The following is a 26,554-nucleotide window of genomic DNA, read 5'->3' on the forward strand; positions in this document are numbered from 1 at the left end:
CGACAGGAATAAAACAGGAAAATGACTAGTATACATTTCCCGAGTATTCTCCCCAGGGATAAACTCTGTATAAAGTACGACATCGATTCATCGTCTTGAGATGCGTCTCTCCATCTTTCTCCTCCTCCTCCTCCTTCTCCTCCTATTCTGGCATGCCTAAAGAAAACACTCACCACGGAAGAGAAAAGACAAGAAGTATCTTCGGCCGTATAGATGGAAAGCATGAGTGCGAGATCTTATCGCTGTTCCCTCGGGAGTCGCCGGCCAGCAGCGCCATGATAGAGCTGTTCACTTCTGTCTCGAAGACAAGACGTGAAAAGAGATGGAGAAATGGGGGAGTTGAGAAAGCAACTAAAGGAGAGAGAGTGAGAGAGAGAATAATATTGAACGATGATCAGAGTAAGATATAAAGTGACCGCGGGAAAATACATAAATAGAGACACACAGTCGAAATAGAAATTGAAAAGTAAGAAGGAGGAAATAAATTGAATGGTTTTGTGGGGTTGAGAGAGAACAAAATATTCTTAAGTCAAGCAGTGGATGTTGGTAAATAATAGTGTGAGCTTTTAGCGAATCTTAAAATGGTGAGTCAAAGAATACAGCCATCAGAACATGTTTGGTAAAAGGTTGTTATTTACTTGTCTCTTCATGCGAATATAATTGGACACTCTTTTTTACCAGGTCAGTTTTATGTGCTATACATCGATAAAAATTATAGAAATTGATAAGTCGATGTTTTCATTTTTTGCACGTAGGGAATGCTATATGTCTTATAATGGAATATAATGCTGTTCGTGGCGTGTTTTTTTGCTTTCTTCAAATGCTGATTACTATTCAACATATTTCATTTTTTGTAGAAATAGGTAGGAGACCATTATAAATCTTAAGAGCGAGAGAGAGATTTATTCCTAATCTTATTTTTATAAGACCAATTCCACCACTCTTGATAAAATGCACCTCATTCAAGTGATATCTAATGCTAGAACTATTGCTCTTTTATTAAAATAACGAGTAATATTTTTATTTCAAGAAATCATTACCGATGTTTACTACTAGTCAATAATACCCTCCGCTTATCATTCTCTCTCGTACGTCTTATGCCATATTTTAATCTTCAATCACCTTGTTCTTTTAGTTTCTTCAATATGAAATCATATCAAATGGCTTTTACATGTTTATTACATCTTTAAAGAAACACATTATCAAATATTTTCTATACTTTTGAATGATATTTCAATTTGCATTGTAAATACCACCTTGGTGAACATGATGAAATGAGTTGAAAATCCATCTTTCGCTAAGATGACGTGTTTTTTTCCAAATAAATCAGTCCTATATCTATCCATTTAATTTCATTAAAGAACTGATCTATTTATTTGAATAACAATCTTCTGTGTTGTATTGATTTAATTCGCTTGAATCTATTCAATTTATTTCCATTTCGTTGAAAAGAAAAAAATGAAATGGAAATGTGGTTAAGTCTTAAATACCAGAGCATGGTCATTCAATGGCGAGTGAATATAACCAGTGTGACAGACTACAGAAGTGTGACGTCACGTCCAAACATCCAATGGTATAACTTGTTCAATAAATTTTCAAATGATCCAAATATCTCAGACAGCGATAGACACCGACACCGACCCAACCTCGGTGCAATCATGGAGGTAGATGCGCAATGTTTCGTTTGGAACCCGTACTATGTTGTAACCATGGTGATACAAAAATTAAACGATGTCGCTGTGTAACGTATACGAAATCTAATCGCTTTCTAATGATTGTTTCCTACATATCTACAGCGAATTATTTAACTTTTTTATCATTGCGCTTGTTACATACTCAGATTGCAGATACCTACATCTGAATGTATACCTTGATCTGGTTTGAAGTGAATATTTACATGGGGTTTTTGTTGTTATAATACCCTAGCAACCATCGTTAAAATCTGAAAAACACATATATTCAGCAGAAACATTCATTGCTTAATCACATGAAGAGAATGTTTGTAAACAAAGTCTTCTTACACCATAACATGACCTTAAAATGACTTCCTAAATCCACAGATCGGAAACAGAATGCATGTTTGAACATCGACTAATTCGGATTTAGCATCCGTAATGACATTGTCATTAGAATTAGTATACATTTGTTTAGCTATAATCAATGAGCGGGGGTTATTTTGGAGGAGGAGTTGGAGGGGGGAAGTATTGGCTAAGCAAAAACGATCGGCTTTAACCAGGGAAAGCAGATTATAAACTCGAAGGAGTAATCGGCCAAGGAGTGACTGTGTATATGCCGCCATGGTCTCTTCATCGCCGCTCGAGCAGCCCGCTGAAGCAAACTTCAAAATCTACCCAAGCACGCACTGTTAGCGAGGCTACCGTTACTTATAGGGTATTCATTTTGCCTGAAAACTGTTGCCGCTTTTTTTTCAACATCTCCCTATCCTGTGTATGTATAGTCCCGTCTGTTTTAGCGACTGTTAGCACTAAGCGCATTAACCGGGATTGTGATGAAGATTTCTAACCGTGATTTACCGAAGATAATCGCATCAGAGAATTGTTACAATTATCGATATTACCACGCACCATGGAGTGATATTTGGGTGTTTTGGTTTGATTTGATTTATGTAGCTCTGAATTCAGCGTATGGAAATTTTTGAAATACAGAGAAAGCCAATTTTAGATTAACCAATATTCATTGATTAACATTGAGGATTAACCATAGCACAACCTTCGATTCTTGTGTATTTATTTGTATTAATGAATTACACTTTTAACGAAATCGAATGTTGTGAAATCCTCGCAATTCACCATAAACCATAAAAATTTGTCCCATGGGATGTTTAAGATGAAACCAGTTCCTGAATTATTGTATGGGTTATGATTTAATTCCTGTTTGTAAAGTGTTAATTTTGTATTCATCAGTCTCGTATCATGGTCATACGCAGCGGGGATGGTGTGCAGTTCCACACCCCTCCCCCTCAAATTTGGAAAAATTAACATTTTACTAAAAAATTTCACAAAATTCACCCAAATTGTGCCATGAGATCTTTCTATTTATCTTTAGAAGATGCAAAATCACCCCTATGACAAACTGTCACTTCGTTTTCTTGCCTTTGAGTTTCTTCCCAAAAATACGCTTCTTGCCCCCCCCCCCCCGCCCGCAAAAAAAAATTATCATACGTCCATGTCTATAATTATGTAGGGAAAATGTGAACGAATGATAACCTCGTATAGTCGTCAATAGCGAGTAACTTAACAAACAGAAAATAGCCGTTGTGATTCTATCTTTGTCTGATATTGAATAAACAAACAAGACATTGATAAATGAAAAGTTTTATGTGCACACTCTCTAAATCTGGAATAAAAAGAGAACTATGATAATGCTATATCAGGATTTCATCTTGATACTAATATTCTTACGCGATGTCGAGATTATTTCTATGGCCATGACCTTGCCATTCTGTAGTAAAAAAAAATAATGCAATGTAAATTCAATTTTGATTTGATCTCGAATCATAAATATGTTCCGTGAAAATGATTCTAGTTCATTGCCTATTCGGTAGCATAAATACGTTGTGATTCATGAGTCTTTTTATTTTAAACCATTTGAACATGTTGAATAATAGATTGTAAATGAGACTCTACAGACAAAGTAAGAATTTTTAATGATATAGCCTATACATATATATATATATATAGTGTATATATATATATATATTATATATATATATATATATATATATATATATATATATATATATATATATATCATTAAAAATGACTGAATCTTTCTCAAAGATACAGGTAACAGCTACTGACACTGGAAAAAAAAAGGAAATCAGTTTTTTTTTTACTGCTATATGTTGCCGTTTTGTCATAGTTTATACCAAGGAAGTGGGAGGTTTGAATTCCAAATCGTAAAATATTCATAGTTTTTCCTCATGCGATACATCAGGAAAACCCTTTTCGGGCGAAGTATGTCTCAATTCTGCAGCGGCTTTTAATGACAGCGTATATGGCTAGGGATTATATGGCTTTTACGAGGGATTAGAGGTATATGAATATCAAAAAGGTGCCTATTTTATATGCAAATGACGGAAAATTATTTCACTCTTCCACCAAGAAACCCAAGGTAGTACGTAGAGAGAGGGAGATTTCAACAGGCTTTCCTGTGTCTTCTGTTTTTCTATCATTGTGGGCTTATTAGAGACAGCCACGCCGATGCGGTAAGAATAGATTTTTTGCAAACAATTTTACAGCGACTTTACAACTGCCTTACACTAACATACATGGATTTGCATGTAATTTGCTATGGGCAATATTTCTAAATCTCTTTATTCTAGCACCGACTATTCACTCTATAATGGTGACAGAAAATGTTGGTAAATATTCATGAACACGACAACCAAATCAAACTGAGTGCATTGAATTTTTATCATTAAGACTGTATGATGATATCACATCTCCAAACTGATTTCATTCATTATTTGCCATTTTGAAGAACATTGCATCCAACATAAACAAGTCCGAAATAAATTTTAAATCAAATGTCGAAAATGCAAAAGGATTTCTAAAACATTTACCTTGCATGCTTCATTCCCATCGTAATGTGTAAAAAAAAAATGCTTCATTTGGATTTTTGAATTACGTAAAATGGAAAAAAGGTTCATCAAATAAACATACAAATTCGTATACAAAGTATTCACATCACAGAATAAGTATAATTTCATTTGTATTCATGTTTAAAGAATAAGAAAAAATGAGAGTGGTGAACAAGAAAAATGAATTATAGATAGAAAAATAACATGATAAAATAAGGAGAAAATGCATAAGCATACGCACACACCCTCACACACGCACCCAAACAGAAAAACACTAATGATCCTGCAAAAAATGTACAAATTAAACAATAATTGAGGAAATATAACTACTACGAAAGAGGAAACCAAACCAAGAGTGCGGCGAAAACATACATGTAATATTAAAATTATATCTGTATATTTAGAATTATATTACCTCATGCATTCAAACAATAGCTCACATATAGATAAGGTAAGGTAAAATCGGGGAGAAACGTAAAATCAGGAGAGTGGATTTTTAGGAGAACAAAAAAATGAATTGTTGAAAGATATATTGGATGTCTATAATTGAGTATTTTAAAAATTGACAGTTGGGTTACAAGTACTTGTTCCAGTCATGAAATATAAGTTGTAGAACTCAAAATTTAGTGTATTTATTAACATGTCGAGAGCAGTGTGAAAGAAATATATTTGAAGCGTCGGCAAATGTGGAAAAAAATGATAAAGTGCAGTTGAAGAAATGCAGCCGTCATTAATGTAAATTTTACACAATAATGGCCCAAACGTGTTACCCTGTGGAACGCCTCAATTGATATCTACCTTAGATAAGTATAATATCCCTTATTGTGGTAATCATGAAAAGGGGGTTATACAATGGGGATTTTGCGTGTTATCAAACCCTAAGCCAATGATAAACGTATATGGTCACGTGATGCAGTTTTGACCGATCAGTGATTGGAATCTTGTTATGAAGTGTACTAATATTCATATTGTTATCGTTTATTGATTTATTATATTTTCCATCAGGTAATGAATGTAATAAATGACATATCTCTTGTACAACCATATAAATACGAGAGACTGAATAATTTTATTTAGGGAAAAGCAAATAGAGAAAAGAGGAAACAAAAATTAAAGGCTAACATGAGATTGATCGTAAGTGAAAGAAGGAAAAAAAAAAAAGTTTTGCATCGACCGAAGTTTTGAAGAAAACGTCCTTGTATTGCACTGCCGCGCGTTGTTTCTTATCCTTCTGCATGACATCATTCTCCATATACCTCAATCAAATTGAAGTACGGTTAGATACTCATCACGAACTCGTCTCCTTCATCATGGCACATGTATAAATGCATCTCAATGTGGTTTTAATCAGACGAGCTCATCTTTGAAGACATGCATGAGAGACACATAACAGGGGCTAATAATATGGCTCCCTGTTTATTGGTATTATGGGAAAACAAATTAATATAAAGTAAATGTTCAATAACTGTACTGCTCGAACAATATTTTTTATAAAAATCATATCAGATGCAGGGGGTGTTTTGGGGGCGAAATACTTGTATTCAATTCGATTCAATCAGTGGTTTATTAAGTATAATTATCAAAACATGATAAAACGTCAACATGCTCTATAAGATGAACTTGTTTACAACAAAAATATATCAAGTTTATTCACAGGCAAAACACACAAAACACAAAAATGTAAAAAGTTATGGCATGTTTGAAAAGGGTTCATAAACACATTTCTTAAAAATTTACTGCAGATAAGAATTCCTCAAGTACAGAATATAATTTAATACACATTATTAAATGAATAAATCAGATTTCACAAAGTGCTCAAGATTACAATTGGTGAATTGAAATGGAGTCTAAAGAATGAATTATAAAATTTTATTAAGTGCAGGTTGTGAATATGTTTTTTTAATGAAGTAAATCTATAAAATATGACAATAGACATTTTTAAATTGATGTAAAATAAACAATATAGAAAATAAAGTACGACGCATAGATTATTACATTAATCCTTATTCGTCTTCATTTCTACGTCTATTTCTGAGGTAAATCGATGCCCATGGTTGTCCAATATTATATAAACATTGTAGGTCAACATTTGTTCTTATACAATTTATCAATATATAAAACTGAAATTGGACTAAAGTTTATCAGAAAATTCCCTTTTGATATTTCATAAAATGGTCGGCGCAAGGGAGAAGTATGATGTCATAATATTTCTGTAGTTAGTATACTCCCTCGCTTCAGCGATTCCCATCCATCCCTTTCTCCCGCTCTACGGGGGTCGAGAGATCGCATCTTCTGATTGCCAAGACATCCCTTCGTACTCTCTTCGAAAACCTCTCTCGCATAGAGAGAATAGATAAAGAGAGATGCATTGAGTGAAATGAGGAAAATACTGTTGGATGGACATCAAGGTCAGGTGATGAATGTAATCCCAGGACCAGTGTCAAGTATACGGGTAATCACAACAGGTTTGCTACAACCTGTTAACAAGAATTTAAATAACACTTTATTCCATCATCATACATTTAAAGAGATTATTGGCTTGTGGCAAAGGACTTGTATGTTATGACTTGTTAGCACTCCAGTTAACGATTTCGAAAGAGAAACATCCTTTCTTTTGAAATTATGTGATATTAAAAACGACATTATGCATGATAAGTATCATAAATGAAAATTATTTACACATGCATTTCTTGGAGATTTTCTTGGCAGGAACGGTTTTGAATTTAACATATCTGTATAATTTTCTTTATCGTTCTTTAATGATTACAGATGAGTGTTATTTTTTTTCCTACATTATTATTTCTTTTTAAAATGTTGATATCTTTAGGAATGTTATGTTTGTCTGTACGTGCAACTTAAATGCGTGAGTTGCAGTTGTCAGGTATTTAATTTCCTTTAAAATATCAAGATAAATTAGCCATTGTGCAGGTGTAGATTGTATGATTTCTGTAATTATATTCAACATCGAGTTTTTTTTCCGTCGAAGTTATATAGTCGTGATATTAAAAATAATTTGAACTGCGCTTCCTTTTCAAACGGCTGAATATGAATAAGTGAGACCATGACCAGAAAACAACAAATACGTCCTTCGATTTGCATGTTTTCCTATTGTTGTTTGTACATTTTCTCCTCGTTTCCCAGCCTTGGGGCGGGAAACAAAAATAAAACCAGCAAATCGCTTCCCCTTTCTATAAGAGTCAATCGTCATTATAGATTTGGAGTAAGCTTGTGAACATTATCTTAACAGTTCTTTCCGAGTTGTGTCCTCTTCAATGAAACTGACTGCCCTTAGCTAGTAGTAAACAACTATTCAAACGACGATCGCACGCGCCTCCAATATCCATACCATCAACAAGACTCCGTAGAAATGAAAAGAATATTTGAAGAGACGGGGGTTATTTTTTCCCGCCCTAAATCCAGGTTAAATCGGCTAACGGGTGTTTTCTATGTTGACCCTACACAATTCCTATCATTGCTGTTCCAATATGGCACGAAGGCTTAATTTCAATGAGAGATAATCGCTCATCGAGATTAGAATGTAATTCACTGGATAGTTAGATATTGTTAGGGTGATTGTTAAAATCAAATGTTAAACACAGACTAAGATGGTTTATACCTAACGGCTTAAAATGGCACGAGAATTACGTAAAAACCACGGTTGCTAACATGTTTACTACAAGAGGCACGCACTGTAGAAATCTCCAAGACGCTTTCGCGTGCCGATTCTTCTTGAAAATACCATAAACTTGATTTTTTAAATGATTATTTATTATTATATGTAAATGTATACTGATGATTTAATTCTCATCTCTTTATACGCATCGAGCACTCCACAGAGTGGATTTGGCGCTTTATAAGTCACAATATTATTATCATCATTATCATTATTATTATTATTATTATTATCATTATATTGGTATTTTATTGCAATGAATGTAATACGTCATTTATTTTAACAAAATCGTCAAATGTTTATGGGGCAACTTAGAAAAATTGAGGTTTTTAAACCCATATTCTCGTCATCTAAGGGTCGTGTGGTCCAGTGGTTAGAGCATTGGACTCATAATCGCAAGGTTGTGAGTTCGAATCCCAACTCTGCCATTGTCTCCACTTTGATAAAAAGGCCCAAGAGTGATATCTGTCGTCTATTACGTCAGCCACTATGACTGATTAATCTAGACGTAAAATGTTTCCAAGGTAATTGGTTATATACCAGCTTGGCGTTTACCAGCAAAATGCTGTCCTGCCGAGTTCCTACGGGAGTTACCACAAACAGAAACAGAAACAGAAATCTAAGATTTGAATATATTCATAACATACTAAATCAAAGAGTGCGAATGATGTAATCAGTTTCGATTCTGTTCAGTTGAGGTGCATAAACCAATAGTCCTTTCGGGAATTAATTTCATTATAATCATCTCTCACATGCAGCAAATTATTCGCATCGCTCTGTTGGTAAAAATGAATGCTTATTTGCCCTGTCATTAGCCCTTTAAAAATATCATAAAATCATTGAAAAATTAATTCACTGTGACAATTATGTTCAAGGGTAATTGTGGGTGTGTGTGTACATTAAAAGATTGTGGGTGAGGGTTTTCAATGGATGGAATATTTGTGTTTAAGTCTGTCATGTGCAAGGGTTAAGGTCAATGGTGTGACCGTGCCAGGATTCCTTAACTATCGCACACAATCATTGCGCGCTAGAGGGTCGTGTGGTGTAGCGGTTAGAACATTGGACTCATGAACGTAAGATTGTTAGTTCAAATCCCCACTTCGGCTACCGTTCCCACTTTAATCGTAAAAAGGACCCTAGAGTAATTTCTGCCGTGTATAAGGTCAGTCTCTGTGACTGATTTATAACTTGGATGTAAAATATCCCCTACGTTACTGGTTATATCAGCTTGGCGTTATGGAGCAGAAACATAGAAAGCTGTTACCATAACAGGAAGAGAAAAAAGAGTGTTGGTGAGAGGGTATGTGCGTAGAGAGACAGTGATTGAGGGTATGCTAGATAGGATGTGTGTGTGCGTATATACAAAACATTGGAGTAAGGGTGAGGGTGTGTTTGGGGATAAATGTGTGTGTGGGTGTGTTTGGGGATACATGTGTGTGCGGGTGTGTTTGGGGATAAATGTGTGTGAGGGTGTGTTTGGGGATGAATGTGTGTGTGGGTGTGTTTGGGGATAAATGTGTGTGCGGGTGTGTTTGGGGATAAATGTGTGTGAGGGTGTGTTTGGGGATTAATGTGTGTGAGGGTGTGTTTGGGGATTAATGTGTGTGTGGGTGTGTTTGGGGATAAATGTGTGTGTGGGTGTGGGTGCGATGGTGTGTGCGCATCCGATGGTGTGGTTTTGGGATGGTGCGTGTGTTTGTGATAGAATGAATGGATAGGTGGATGTCTTGATGGATGAAATGCGTGTGTTTATGTCTGTTCCGTGTGTATTGGTGTGGGTGTGCATTAGTATGGGTGGGTGTGCTCTATAGGTGTGTGTGCTAAACCCCGTGATCGTCATATTGATATAAGTATAAGTTGTCACTGTATGTATTCTTTATTCTGGGCCCCAATTAAACCAGTCTATTTATGTACATTTCTATCAACGATTTACAATTATGAAGCTTAGATTCATAAATAAAATTACAGTGACAAATATTCAAAATGGGTAATATATACCTATGCCGTTATACTTTATAAATAATCGTACTATTCGCGGATAGAATCTATGGACGTTATGACATATTTTTACATTTTCATGCATAAAATGCGTACTTTGGCAATCTATGTAGCATTATATATTGTTCTATATGTACGTGATGACTTTTAGTTAAAGATTTTCTTCTACATTTCAAGTTTGGCTCTATAGTTCTTGAAGTACATTGTATAGCGTTAACTACAAAGTGAAATATATAACTAACTCTCTCCGATAATAAACAGAGAGAGTTTTTTTTTACTGTTTCGGTTTAGCCCCCCCCCCCCCACCAAAAGGAGGGGGCAATAATTTCTAGTTGTAGACTCTATCATGCCTGCACTCATCACCGTAAAATAAAAGAAATGCGTGTGTCTCCCCTCAATGATGTAAAAAAAAAAAAAAAAAAAAAAAAAAAAAAAAAACTTGTCATGCATTGTAAGTGCGAGAATTTAGATAATATCAAAAGACGATATCCATATAATATGATATTTGATCATCTGATTGAGACACTAACATCATTTCCCTCCAACCATCGTAATGAAAACGATTTATTTATCCATTCCATGTGTGCCACTGCTTTCTGAAATGCAAGCAATATTTATTTATTTCGTTTTGTTTACCCAGGGTAACCTCATCAGTGGACTAAGCATCATATTAAATGAAACATGATCATCTCTATCAAAATATTTGATGCTTTAATCATATTAGGCGCCCTAGAAATTTCTTTTTATATCTATATTACTATTTGTTTGTGGGGCTATTCTGTCGTTGTGAATATGGAAAAAAAATATCAGTGGTTTAGTATGAATTGACATAAAATAAGTATGATTCCAAGAAAATGTAGTACAATTTTAGGTTCTTCTCTGCGAGTCTGGACATATGATATGAATGATTTTATCACTTGTTTTTGTTAAGCAGGAGTTCGGTGTTGGTATTGCTTGCGGCAATGAGGGAAGTATATCTTTAACCCAACTACTTGGAGTGTTTTGAAGAGGGACCATTTCCAAATAGTGCATCCTGATTACCGCTGACCTCTTCCCCAAATGGAAAGTGAGTGGGAAAATATTTGGCGTATTCTACCACTAAGGCCCGGTCCGCATCGTTTCACATGTCCTTCTTCTCGACAATTCTCTTCAAATCAGAGTTCTGCTCCACTCAACAAAATAATGCAAGAAACACTTAAAATCAAGGAACAATGTACATCTACTGACTACCCAAACGAATCCAGGGCAGTCACCTACGATAAGTTCTTTTTTTTCTCATTCCCCACTTTTTTTTTTTTTTTTTTTTTTTTAGTTGACTACCCTTTTGTATAGTTTTCATCTTCTATGAATAGCGGCCTCGATGCTACCATTGGCATGTCGAAGTATCTACTTTGAAGTTAGGTCTATCGCAGTGATAGACACATTTAAACTCGAAAAGCAGTAGTATAAGAGAAGACAGTTAACTCGTAAATGAGATTTGGAGCGAATGAATGAGTGGAACTGTGGGAGAGGGGGGATACGGATTGGAAAGGGTAACTGAATTATCAAAATATTGCAATTTGTAGCATACAACATTAACAAATTCATTTTAAGTAATCAAAATTTCCCTATAAGAATCTGTATATGAGTAATACCACAGTCACATTTGCTCCATGGAGCTACTAACGCCGTGCAGCGAGTCCAAAACCGCCGTTTTAACATTTTTTGGGTAATAGCTAATATGGTTTGAATAAAAATTGATAAAACGGCTGTTTTCGACTCGCCGTAGAGAAAATGTGACTGAGGTATAATTGATATTGCTTCAAACCTTTCGTTGTAAAGAAGAATGAAAGTTCTGGGAATTCACTGAATGTTTAGTGTACAATTTCGATGATAAATTCGTACTCCGGCTGAACTTTTAAGCTATTCTTGTTACAGTTAAGGAATGCACTTGTAATATTACCACGTTTGAAACAGCGATAGCGATATCCACCGTGTTTTGATTACGACAAAAATCAAGATAATGTACCATGGTTGCCAGGGGTTTTGCTCATTTATTGGTAGCTTTCGTCGGCGCACAATATTTCTGCCTGGCAGACATTATTCTTGAAAATAATCAGTGCGCATCTTTGCTATGTCTGTGAGTTGGGACCGTGTGTGTGTTCATCTGCAATGATCCCCATCCTAGGGGAAATTAATCCACTTGCTTTGATTTTGTCCACGTGACCAATTGGAAGTGAAGTCGGATATCGGTAAGATCGGTTAAGGTTGAAACGTGAGCGGTTCAAAGTTTGATTTGTTGTCAGAGTAATGAATAGCGTGTTACAGCTATATTCAATTATTTCCTTACGGTTGATAAAAAAACATTATGTTAATACAACTTACAAGACAGAGAAATAATATATTTGTGCCACATTCACGCTTAAGTCTACAACAGATGAACTCTATTAAACATAAAGGGGCTCAGTTTTTGGAATAATCTTGACCCACTTCTAAAAAGAATGACCACCGTTACCTAATTTAAAGCTAAAATTAAACATCTTCTTGCCACTTACCAGTGATTCCTTTGAACCAAAACTAAATAAACAGTGATTTATTCTGTACTGTTTTGTCATGTATTATAAATACTGTAACTCATTTCGTTTAATATACACATTATTCTTTCCTTTGTTGTTATTCAAACTGTATTTATTTGGTGTATTTGTATCACTGTAATTTATTTGTCATGGATCCCCGTACTTTTCAAGCCTTTGGCTTTCCTTTCGGGTGTTTGATCCTCGAATTTTACAATGTATAATATCTACTGAACTTATTTTTACCTAATAAAAAAATTGAATTGAATTGAAATTGAAATTGGTTTGTTTTCAGAGGTAGATTTTCCTTGCACTAGAATTCTCGCCGTTCTAAATCTTTCAAGATGATAATTACGATCTTTAAGTGCTCATACATTAGTCTTCATAGATCAAGCTCAAGTTTTCCTTCATCATGTTCACATTTAATATTTATTGCCAGTTTGATGTCGATCGAGGACCGCACGGGTTGCAGTATTTAAAAGCTGATTCCCCCTTTTCAGTGATAAATGGTAAGACTGAAAAATATTGGTAAATTTTACTTGCATATATATATAGATAGGACATTTTATAATTGTACGAAAATAATTAACACTAAATATTATTTTGTCTGTTCAGTAATACTTTCACTTGAGTGTAGGTCTACAATTTACATCGTGTCTAATCAATTTACGCAATATATCTTATTTTCCATGTATTTTCTTATAACCACTTAGTGTATTTCGTAACAAAATCGTAACAAAACGTTGGCATTTTTCAATTTTTTCATTTTTCAATTTTCAATGTGGCTCGATCTGTACCAATGATGAAGTATCATTAAAAAGATCTACGGACTGATCTCCGGTTATATTACTAATCTCGAATTCAAGTATTTTAAGCAAGTAGCACTTAGTTTTTGAAATAGTATCAAATACAGAATACTGATTAGTCTTCTATGAGGGATTAGATGGAGGTATGTAGTGTAATTTCGGGGTTATTCAGCCTGGATCTGAGTTTGTGAACGTGGACATAACGACGTGTATTCCCCGTGAACAAACATAAAAGGGTGAGCAATTTCATTGTGGTGTTGGAAAGGTTTCACATCTCTCACGCTTGTTTTTTGCTTCCCAAAAGAAGGTCAAAATAAAAGCTTTTGTCCACCCCTTAATTAAGCTTGGGATTCCATTAGAGTTTTGCTCCCGTAGAGAATACATGTCGGAAGAAAAGACGTTAACAAGATACGCGGTCCACTTAAGCGTTATTGTTCCCCATTTCTAAAAAGATCTTGAGAGTTTTTTGTGGCGTGGCGAAAGAGTGGGTCGTGAGGTAATATCCTGCAAAGTTGGTTTTGCTTTTTCTTCTTTTCCCTTTCTCTTTGGTTCGACGACGATACCCTTTTCTTTAGCTACCATCGTCTTTTAATCATTTATCTTCTTGTATTCATTATAATGCTGTGCTTGAATGGTTTCTCATCAGTCTCTGATAGCAAGCAGGAAGTTATCTCTTCAAGTCAAATCACACGGGAAAGGTAATTACACTGGCGGGATGATTATATTAAATAAAAACAATCATAGATTTTTACTTAACGGAAATGGGCTTACTCCTTTAAGAAACATTAAATTTATATGCTATCTAACCTAATACGTACGCTTCTGTCTAATGTAACTGTCAAAAAGTCTATTGTTGGAAATAGAATTAACATAAAGGAAGAACTTCGAATAATGAAAGCCCTTATAATTCTAAAGATTAAAAATTAGCCGTATTATGCATGGTTTGCGTTAATGTGTTGTTAATATTTTTAAATCTACAGTATGGAATTGCCGGCAATTATAATTTGCCTCTTTATTTGTTTTGTTGCTGATGATTTCACCAGAAGCGTACTGGCTTTTTAGCAAATTCCATCACATTCCTTATGTATAAAACATGGACTTATGTGTCTTGATCATAACATAATTTAACTTGGTACGAAGTAATCGGACCTTTTTCCAATAATTATAAAGGGAGTTTAATAATTTTTTTTACCAAGATGCATCATCAAGATCAACGATCGATGATTCTGCTTAAGGGAAAAGATGACAAGCTTTATTTTCATGTGTGAGATGGGTATGATATAGGAATCATGACAGTTTAGGAGAGAGTTGATTGAACTTGCCAAGGGGTATATAGCTTGTGACGCTACAAATACCACCAAAAAAAACTCTCGCTTTACTCTTCTTTTATTTCATTTCTTTGCTTCTTGAATACCCCCTTTTCTCTTTCATCCTTATCATGGCCCGCTGATCAAACTAAAAGAATCATGGCAGGCACTCCTGGCACTCTTCAAACCTAACAATATACTCTTCCAGTCTTTATTGAGAATCAAGGAATCCTATTCTAAGCAGACATAAAAAACCCAATCTATTCATGATCACTGAATTGATGCATTTCTAAGGTTTTTGGCACCGTCGTGAAAGTAAAGTGTGGATGGAAAGATCTTACGATCTGTCATCAGTTTCCTCTCCTTTTTTTACAAAGATTTTTGTCCTAAGATTTGTATGTAATAAATGATATTACATCTTTAAAAATATGCATGATTCCAAGAGATTTATGTCTTTCTTTTAAGTAGGCTTACATGGACCATTCTCTTTAGAACCAAACAGATCGTACATAAAGAGCAATTTATTCATCGGTGAACAAATCATTCAATTCAGCTTCTCATTTACTATTTAATGACAAGTGTCACATCATATCTTGCTTGTGTGTATTCCGGTGCTCATATAATATTAAATATTCCCGAAGAAGACCAGGAACGTTTACCAGACATGCCAGAAGAAAGCAAACATAAAGGCTCGGTCCCACTGCACTTACGGATGCAAAGAGGATGTATAACGGAAAAATCGTATCATCCGTGGGAAACGCGATGCATCTGTTGTGTACTCATTGTATACGTACTTCATACGCTCTATCCATCGAGCATTAATTTTGTCCACTGTGATTTCACTGATCCGCGCAAAAAGTTTTGAGCTGCACAAACCTTTTACAACGGATGAACGTTCCGCCGTGTATGATGTAAATCCGCAACATATACGAGCAACAAATGTTCCATGCCCGTAATCATCCGTTAAACGTCCGCTGTATCCTCTCTGCATCCTCTGTACATCCTCGCAACTCAGATCCACTGAAGCTGAACAACGGAAAGAGGGATGAAAGATAAGGTACATGGAACCTCTATATCGTTAGAAACACGGAAATAGAGAGGATGTAAGCGTATGCATCTAGTCTATAAAGTATTTAAAAACCCCGGTAACCCCTTCGGAGCTTCGGTGCTGAATGAAAAGTTCACGAGCCCCCCCCCCCCCCAAAAAAAAAAAAAAAAAAAACAGTTAAAAAAAGGGGATGGTTTGAACCCCTGTAACCACCCCCCCCCCCCTGCGTACGCTACTGCGTCCATTCTTTTCCGTTATGTTTCCACAAATTTTTCGCTAATTGTGTCCATTTCTGGAGCGGATATAAACTGATGTATAAATTAAAATCAAACAACAAAACGTGTTATTTTCTAAAATTCCATGCTAAGGACCAAGCATCTCCCTCCCCCCCCCCCCCAGTCCCTCATGCACCTGCACGTTTAATGACAATAGATATTAATTATTTTGGCTATATTCCAGGGTTGTTACGTTTTCAAGCTTTGCTTTTGTGACGACCCTTGTTACAATCCTATTTATTGTGTAACAGAAAATACCACTTAATGATTTTCATTTATGTAAGATATGTTTGAGGATTTATATACAAAACTATTGTTCATTATCTTGATGTCAAGTTTCAGATATGTATTTTCATGTCCAGAATTTTGTTATGAAAAATGTTGCAAAAACCAATAAATGAAATGAAATGAAATGAAATGAAATGAAATGAAATGAAATGATGGATGCACCCCCGAAATGTTTCTCTTCCGATGTGTCCTTTATGAATACGTTTTGTATCCGTCGGCCAGTGGGACAGGGCCGTAAAGAACACGATTGGCCTTATGTAATTCAAAAAAGTAAATACCTATTCTGACCCGAAGCAAAGTACACCAACCATGACATTGTACGAGTTAATCAAGTAAATCAACTGATATCTCAAGAAAAATTCCTAAAGTTATTGCACGAAAATAATTACCATAACGTGCCTTCATGCAAATCAGAAAGCTTACCTGACGTAGCAAATGATAATAGGTGGTTTAGAAAGAATTATGCTTGATATCTACGCTGAATTATATACCTCATATGAATAGACTCTAAACCCAATGTTTGAAAGTTGTGTTAAAACGCGATATTATTTCTTTTTACTCTTTTCTTTATAAATAAGAATGTTAAGTCCTGAAAATCTAATGAATGAAAAAGGGAATGAATCTATCCATCATTTCATTTAATCACCAATTATGTAATAAAATATTTTAGTAAAAAATATAGGTATTCATGTATATGAAACTTCATTTAGGTGATCGTTCAATCTTAATATATATTAGTAATGACTCACTAAATGAAAAAAATATTAGAATATGAAATGTAACCTGTGATATTCACTTCTTTTACATAATTAGTAATCATGTACTCTTCTTCTACTTCTTCATTTAAATATGCAGCATATAAAATGAAGAATGTATTGTAGGATATATGTCTATACATCGTAATCTTTGTATCATGGATAACATATTTTATTAAGACATTAGTTCTTGCGTATAAAAGGACAACACATATATCGTTATTCAATAATTAACCTAACAATTCATATTCTTTATCTATGTTCTGCACGGGGGAAGAAAAGATGATGTACTCGAAATCACAAATGTGCTCCCATATCGCTTCTTTCAGTACAAACATACTACCACCAGTGCATAAACCCATCCAAATTAAAAAAAGTTTAATAGATGAACGAAAGGGGAAAGGTAGCTACAATGGGATTATGACCCACGTTTCTTATACGTCAGATCAGAAATTCTCCAAAATGAATTGTATTATATAAAAATCTATATTTTCCCATTAAATCTTTGATAATTTTATCCAAACATCTTTTCCAAATCTATAAAAAAAAATAATTAATTATTATTATTATTTTTTTTTTTGGGGGGGTGGGGCTTTCATCGTTCACCAACGGGCTATTTGACAGAGGAACAAGCTGCAAAATTGAATCATACCATAACATTTTATCAACATGGAATATTGCACGAATAAATATGACAATGCCTTGTATTTATTCATCAAAATGAATATGTGGCCGACCAAAACATAATTATGATAAAATCGACAACAAACCCGATGTTTCTACGAAGACCTTGGGGGCAATGCCGTAAAATAATCAACCTTTTTGTACATCCAACCCCCATTTTTCTCAAGTTTTACTTCACTTCATATACTGACCATGTCATGATCATTTGAGAGCATTACAGACTGTCATGAGAACCAGAAATCAGAAACAGAAAATTTCACAAAGGTCCCACATACATGGGGTCGGACGCACATATTTTATCGAATTGCCCCTTGATAACAATGACAAGTACGTGTAAATCTGTCAAAATCTGCAAATACGTTGTTTGGCAAATGCATCTAATTATTTAATTATGTTTTTACTTAATAATCATTTTTTATGATGTGCATGTGAAAAGCTTCAGTGTGTCTGTTTTTAGTATTTTCCGATTTTGCAGGATTAATAAGATCTATAAATTAATGCTTAATATACAACTAAAGGGATGTTATGAGTGTATTCATAATAGAATCGAGAATATATACGAGAGTATAGTACACATCAGTTCTTCTGTCTTAGATCTTATATTCATTCGGATAAGCGAATAAATGATACGAATAAACAGATGTAGGATAAAATGAAGTTAAAGACATGAATATGAATATGACCATCTTATGTAACAAATAGACGGACATTTCTCACCGATATGTGCATTTCTTATGATCTTACATTTTAATTTTAAGAGAGGTACTTATCAACAACTATATTATGCAATATCTTCTACAATCATGATAATGGCAATGATGGTTATTTTAACATTCAGTCTGGGTTCCATAAGGATCAAATTTCTAATACAGGAATCTAATCTAGGCACAGCCTCATTCTAACGTCTGAAGTGTACTCGGCATCCAATCAAAACTTTGAGGAACCTTTCTTCACAGTAAGTATTTTTTAATTGATAAAATCAATAAAAAATATTATACACGTTTTAGAATCGATATGGATGCAATTTTCATTTTCCGCGAAGATCTTTACAAGGGTTCAACTTGTATCCCTACTCCCATCAAAATACAAACTGTTTCAATATTCATTAATCCTCTTAGCAGCGTGTGCCAATGTGTATATAGATTTGTAATCCCAACATGAATTTATAGCCATTAAGCCATAATCACCACTTATAGAGGGGATTAGACAACCTCAAAATATTAGTGGAAGGGCCCTACCGACACATAAAACTCTCAAGTGTTTGTTTATTGTCAGAGACACTTCCCCTGTTACCTTTTTATTTTCAAAGTTTACATACGGATAGACATCAATTCAGGTCCGATTGATAAATATGAAGCTTTAGAAATCGACAATTTATGCGTTGAGGTTTGTCATAAGGTGAATAGAAGCGCGTTGGAGCCTAATAATTTGGAGACAAAATATGATTGTGGGTGGTTTTCTTTTTTGTGGCAATTGAAGTCGGAGGTTGAGAGAATGAGCAAAAAGCCAGAGTGAACCCATTTGTGGGGTAACACAGGTGTGCTTGGGTTATGTCGTGATTGCGGTATAACCTCTTTTTAATGAAAGGCGAGGGTTGATAGAAATCCATTCTACAGGCGTTACTATTATGATACGTCAGCGCAGCTTAAGTAAAATAATTCTTCAAGCCACAATGCCAGGACGCTTAAAGGGCAGTCATTGTGAACACTTCATGTACTCGGGAATTTTGTGAGAGAACCCCCTGTCCTTCCTTTTTTCAAACCTTTTTATTCAATGTTTCTTCTCTACCAATGTAAGATTCATAGAGTTGTTTGATAGATGGTTAAGCTTTGAAAAGATATTGAAGTATCAAGTAATATCCATTTTATATCTTGCAATCGGAAATAACATTCACATTGTGAAGTACATTTCTCTTAGATTACATATGCACAGTTTACTTGTGTTGATTTGGATGCCACGACTATCAAATGCGCTTAAGAAGACACAACACCCCTACACACACCCACACACCCTCACTCACTCACACACCCGCGCACACATAGATCAGACAATTTCACAAAATACTCATTTTTCTTGAAGTATAGAAGACCATGTTTCCAGAGTGCAATGTGTTCTCCTAAGAACTTTAAATATGAGCAGCTATTGTGGTAAATCGACAAGCATTGTTTTCTAACTTCATCCAGAATACAAAGCAATACGTGCTTTAAGAAGTGCTTTCGAGACAACATCAACAACCTGCTAGGACCATGTGGAACCCCTGCAGTCGCCGATAGTACGTACTTCCTGATTGGTGCATTTCTGCCTAACTTGAGCACACTTAACAGGCAAATTCTCGCTCTGCGGACGAGGTGTACATTGAAGTAGCGTATACCACCAGCCCGATCCCGATTTGAGAACCGAAAGGGTGCATTCATACACCCCCTCCACCATTTCTGCACCCCTATCCGCCAAGTGGAAAGGTTTATTCTGTTTAACGGCCTACTTTGGAAAGGTAAGTTTGATTTTGCAAAATAATGTTCATTACACTGTGTTCACTCGAGATAATAATTACCTTGCATTAAGTTTTACAATAGTTTCTATTTGAATAACACGATTTTGTTCTTAAGGGATTATATCAACTGTTTAAGTTCATGAAAGCTCAATCTCTGCTTCGTTCTTTCGCCGAAACTTCGGCGGTGTAAATGGCTTACGATGTAGGGCTTTTCCTGTCATTCTGTGTGGTTTGACTTATATATTGTCATGTCATTTAAATAAACGTTTCATGTATGACATGTATGAGATGTGAGAAAATCTAGTGACGTGTATGTCCAGTGTGGGAATTTTGATGACAATTCACAGAGTGACTCTCAGTAAAAAAAAATAAATATATATATATATATATATGTATATATATATATATTATATACATATAAATAAAACCCTTATTATTGTAAAGGAGAAGAAATCGTAATGTATATGCAGAATATAGTCATAAAGCATAAAGGTAAAATAAATACTTCCATGGTCAAAGTTTTCAACGTAGCAAAAAAAGTATGACGGAAATTCACAAACTATACTTATGTAAATTGAAGAAGTTAATAACTACATCAATATTTTTCTACTGTTTTAATTTTCTGATTTTATATTTCTTCCCTGACTTTAGAAACCCTGAAAACAGAGGGAAAATAAGAATCCTTTCCCCCAATCGACATCTTTAATTAACAGGTAAGAAACTATCAGTAGATGTTATACTGACATAAATTACTGGAATTATCGTCCAGAATTTCTAGTCATTATGCATACATGTGATTTGATATGAAGGGAATAGATTCTTGAATGGATATCTAAATTGCATTTGAATTTTAAAAAAATGACACGTAAAATATGCTGAATCTATTCATTTTTTTCTCAGTAATGTCAACTTTGTTAAAAGAATCATCAATGTATGAGTGTTTAATTAAACTTTAGAAATGCATAAGTGATTTAAAAAATACTCTATTTATATAATTTCAACATGAACCAGCCTATATACTTGATAGTTTTTGAATGATTGTTTGAATTAGTGTGTTAAGTGTATATGCTACAAGTTTGTACCCAATATAGTGTGAGTGTGTGGGTTAAAAAAAAAGACACGTAAAATATGCAGAATCTATCCATTTTTTCTCAGTAATGTCAACTTTGTGAAAAGAATCATCAATGTATGAATGTTTAATTAAACTTTAGAAATGCATAAATGATAAAAAAAATACTCTATTTATATAATTTCAACATGAACCAGCCTATATACTTTTCGTTATAGTTTTTGAATGATTGTTTGAATTAGTGTGTTAAGTGTATATGCTACAAGTTTGTACCCACAAAATAGTGTGAGTGTGTGGGTTAAAATGTGCGTGTGTATTATTTTTGTATATGGTGGAGTTTTCAAAACCTACAATGGCACTACAAGTGTATTTATGACAATCTATTAGACTTAGAACTCTAGTGTATTTATAAGCCTGCTATTACATATCTATATTGCTATTATACTTCATTATACTCAAATGAGATTGTTGAATTTAACTAAAGGAATTTATTCTACAAACTTTGCTGATTAAAAATGAATAAAAGATTATGTTTTCGTGTCTCACTTATATACACTCATTCACTAATCATTTAGAAGAAAAAAATGTATATGTAATTGAAATTATAAGCAATAATTAGGGTACGCGATTGTCATTGCACTGCCGGCTCTTGCTTAAATTCGGTATGTAAGCGAAATCATCACGAGAGACGTTGCCTATATTTCCCTTAAAAGAAGAGATGATTATGTTCTCAAGTAAATGATTAAAGAGTAATCCTGTAAACACCTCAAGCATATTCAAAGAGAAAGAATAAAAGTACTCGATATTATTGCTCTACCGTCATGACCGCCCTTTTTTCTTGAATCATCGTGGATAACCCTCAAAGAAAAACTTTGCATGTCAATATTAATACAGTAATCTTAAATGTCTGATTTCAATTGTAATGCCTACACGTGTCAAACTGTATCAGTGGTAACGTCAAATATATACGTGATAACCACAAACTCCTTGTAAAATACCCATTTTTATCAAGTCTTTAGAGTACAATATTGCTCTTGATCATCACCATTAATCATAGTGATATATGTAGTGATTATGACATATTGCCTCTTACCCTGTTCGTTATAAGCCATTGTCAGTCTAACCTGGTGGCTCGATAATTACTTTGTCAATAGAAAATGGCGTAATCTCAGGATTATCCGACTAAGTGGATTATAACCTTTTGTGCACTTCGCTTTCCAATAGAATATAACATTTCACTTATAATATCACGTTTATTTTAGAATAAGTGACAGAGTGGACTTGAAAAGTGCATCGAGGAAACAGTATTTCGTATTCGTGGATATAGTCTTAGATTATTTTTACTCGGTGTAAATCGTTTGCATTACTCACGATGCCAACAAGTGCGTATACGGAGCATCGACTTCGCGCATAGTTATGTGTGTATCGTTTATGGTTTAATTTGTTAATGGATGGCATTAAAAAGACAAAAATTTACTATATTTCAGCTCTTATAATTTTTTATTTGAGCTCAAATAAAACTAGAGCGATAAGAATACTATGAATGCGCCGTTCTAGTAAATTTCATATCATGAGCTGGAGCATTGTGGCCCAGTGGATTAGTATTCTGACTTTGAAACAGATGGTCGTTGGTTCGAATCCCAGCCATGGCGTAATTTCATTCAGCAAGAAATTTATCCACATTGTGCTGCACTCAACCCAGGTGCGGTGAATGGGTACCCGGTAGGAAGAAATTCCTTGAATGCTTGAGGGCCTAGGCAGCCCACCTAAAGCTGGGGTAATAATAACTGCAGGGCCCGCTGGTAGAACAGTTTTCAGAACTGAAGTGGTTTCCCTCGGTAAATTTACCTATATTATCATTATTATTATTAATATGAGCTTATGTCTTTCTTCATAACAATGATTGGACAGTAAACATGATTATAATGTTTAACTGTGTATACGTATTGTATTATGTAGAACTTGCAAAATATCTATAATTAGATAACAAATTCAACCAAAACAGGTTAAACCGCAACTTTATCAACGAATGTGTGAGCAGCCACATCTGATGGTTGCATAGTTACGTAACAAAGAATAGGTGACGTCAATTTGACTTAGAAACCAAGTGCAATATCTAGACCCACCCTACCCCGAAAAAGCCTTTCCTCGGTGAGATTGCGCAAAATTGAGGGGAAAAAATCAGAAATATTTATCTTACAACTAATTAATAAAAATCAGTGATCACAACCAAATTCTGTAAATTTGAAAAACGACCTGAAATAATTGCAGGTGAGGATATGAAGCCTTTGGCCTTAAAATACATTTTCAAGAGTGATTTAAGTTCACCTGATTTGAATATACAAATATTTCATTTCTTGATTTAGATTCATCCAAAAACGTAGTGTGTTAAATCAAGTAGTACTCTAAAATCTATGAAATTCAACGTTTATGTTATCAAAAGTAAATTCGAATATGGAATATGATACAAGACGAACCTAACCTTATTTGGGCAATTCCGTGAAATAATCAAACTTTTGTACTTTCGACCCCCAAGTTTTACTTCACTTCATAAACTGACCAAGTCATGGTCATTTGAGAGCATTACAGACTGTCAAAATTCAAATTCAATTCGAACCAGAAATCAGAGACAGAAAATTTAATGAACGTACATGTGATCAGACGTACATATCTTATGGAATTGCCTATTATGAGTTGAAAACCAAAAGTTTGAATTTTGAATTTTTATATCTCCGTGACCACGGTAGTTTCGATTTGTTTTAAATCTCTTATATTTGGAGTGTACAACTGAATACAAATTAAGAGATCTTTGAAATTAACATATTATATGTTTTATGCTTTATAATGATTAATCTCCGTGCAAAAAATGACAACACAAAGAATTTATAAGAAATGATTCTACGAATAGATAATGTTTGAATCAAGATGTGCTCGGTATAAAGGTTTTAGTGCTACTTGTATAGGGTATATAGGCCAATACAGCCAAGGTCTTATATCAGTGTAGAGTGTAAACTAATTAGGTAACCGGGTCAATATTTACATTGAGCCACCAATCAAGACAAGTTGGAAATCATTAATTAACTCCAGATCTATTGTTTCAGGTTAGGTTCTTTGCCGAAGATAAATGTTAAATTCTTAATGACAAAACATCGCAGTACAACACTGAACAGTGCAAGTTGGCAAGTGCATTAATGTTAAGAATGATTCCCAGTATGTAATAAGATAAGCCCCCGTGTCTCTGATAAAATCGAAACATTTGGACAATTTTCATGATAACAAAAACATGTTTCATTAACACGTTGAATATTATTTTATCTCCACATTCAAGCATTTATTTCCCAATTTATGTATCTATTTCTCATTTTTATGATTAATTTTCCTTATAATTCAAAATAACAAAGGTAGATATAATCTAATCTGCTTTGTTCGTATTACCTTTCTAGAAAACATGCTGTTTAATCGCATTGAAAATTAATCATCAATGTTCTGTTCACCCTGATTTTTGGACAATGCAGTGTGTAATTGAGTATGCAATGCAATGATTAATAAAACAATTAAGTTGATTGGTTAAATCATCGATCTACTCCCCCTTAATCTATCCCTTAATCGAATTCCACTGACAGGCTATATACCACACTTAACGTAACTTAAGGACTAATAGTTATGTTACTCAACCGCTAATGATGTGCTATCAGCCATTTAAGATTTATGACTTTGTCTTTCTTTCGTAATTATCTACACAGTGAAGTCTGTTAACAAAACGGTCTAATTGGTATATAGCCTCCGTCAGAGTCACCATGGGCTATAGCAGTAATGCATGGTGATAATGGCGCTTTAGACCAGTGAGCAAATGATGTATGCATACTTAGAAGAGAATCGCGTAGTCAATGTATACAATCTAAACAAAAACGTTGGGAGTGTTTGCGTAATAGGGTCTACAATTCAAACATACATGAAGTCAGTGTGGCTCTTGTGGCGAGGAGTGCATACAGTTATAGAGTTTTATTAGATAACTCCATGAAAAGGGTCCCTTTTCTTATCATCAACTTGTTCCATTGCTTGCAGCAACGTCACCTCTCATACACTAAATATTCACAGGACCAAAAGTACCCATTTTCATCACTATCCTTTATGTCCGATATTCACTGTAACAACATTAAGGACAAAAAGAAAACAAATAAGTGATAGATAACAACACCACCAATAATAATAATTATGATAATGATAAGAAAAGAAATAACTAATTTTGTAAATCTTGTCATCATTTTCACCATTTTCTTTTAGAAAGAGCATGATTTCTTTTTAAATTACGCGTTCCAGAAGGAGAAAGTGTGTTTTCAATATTTACCAGCATGTTTTAACCCTCTCTTCCTTTTTTACAAGTTCATGGTCTTCTCTTAATAGGCCTATTTTGACTGTCGGGTTTTAAACCACTCCTTCCCCACCCAATCCCTATCTCTCCACCCCCCCCCCCCCCCCTCTTCACTCCCCGATCTCATTTGAATATGTTTAACTAATTTGCTGTCCTATTGTCCCATTGCGGCTTTTTTTATCACAACAGATATGCTGTGATTTGGTCTTCATACGTTACCTGGACTTGGCATGCCAATGCAGAATCATTGTGTGTGTATTTGAGTTTTGTCAGACGTGTATCAATCAGATATGATTATTTACGTCTGGGACCGACCTTTAACGTCACCATCCGGAAGACGTGACCAGGGCTCGAACCTCGAACCTCTGCATCAAGTTGTAACTTCCCCAGAGCTTGGATTACAGGCGCACGCCACAACGACCTGTTAATTCAGCTGGCTAAAGATATGGGGAGCATTTCATAAAACAAAATAGTGACTGTCACTAACAGGTTTGCGCTAAGCCAATCAGATGCAAGGATTTTGGTAGCTTATAATAATATTAATGTAACGCTCCAGTGGATGTGAATATCAGAGCTGAGAAGAATAAGAGTAGAAATCGAAAAATATTTGAAATAATCTTCATGACATAATGA

General features: G+C 34.6%; 1 long non-coding RNA gene across 2 annotated transcripts; it reads left to right on the forward strand.

Moving 5' to 3' along the window:
- The first annotated feature begins 13,248 nt into the window (after positions 1 to 13,248).
- On the forward strand, positions 13,249 to 24,410 carry LOC135154639 (uncharacterized). Of its 2 annotated transcripts, none has more exons than XR_010294012.1 (3): positions 13,249 to 13,335; positions 20,173 to 20,480; positions 21,132 to 24,410. It is a non-coding gene; the product is annotated as an uncharacterized LOC135154639 (long non-coding RNA). The 2 variants fall into 2 exon arrangements; XR_010294011.1 differs by lacking the exon at positions 13,249 to 13,335 and adding an exon at positions 14,193 to 14,330.
- The last annotated feature ends 2,144 nt before the right edge of the window (positions 24,411 to 26,554 follow it).

The sequence above is a fragment of the Lytechinus pictus genome, chromosome 7 (genome assembly GCF_037042905.1).
Source record: "Lytechinus pictus isolate F3 Inbred chromosome 7, Lp3.0, whole genome shotgun sequence".
In the NCBI taxonomy this organism is placed as follows: domain Eukaryota; kingdom Metazoa; phylum Echinodermata; class Echinoidea; order Temnopleuroida; family Toxopneustidae; genus Lytechinus; species Lytechinus pictus.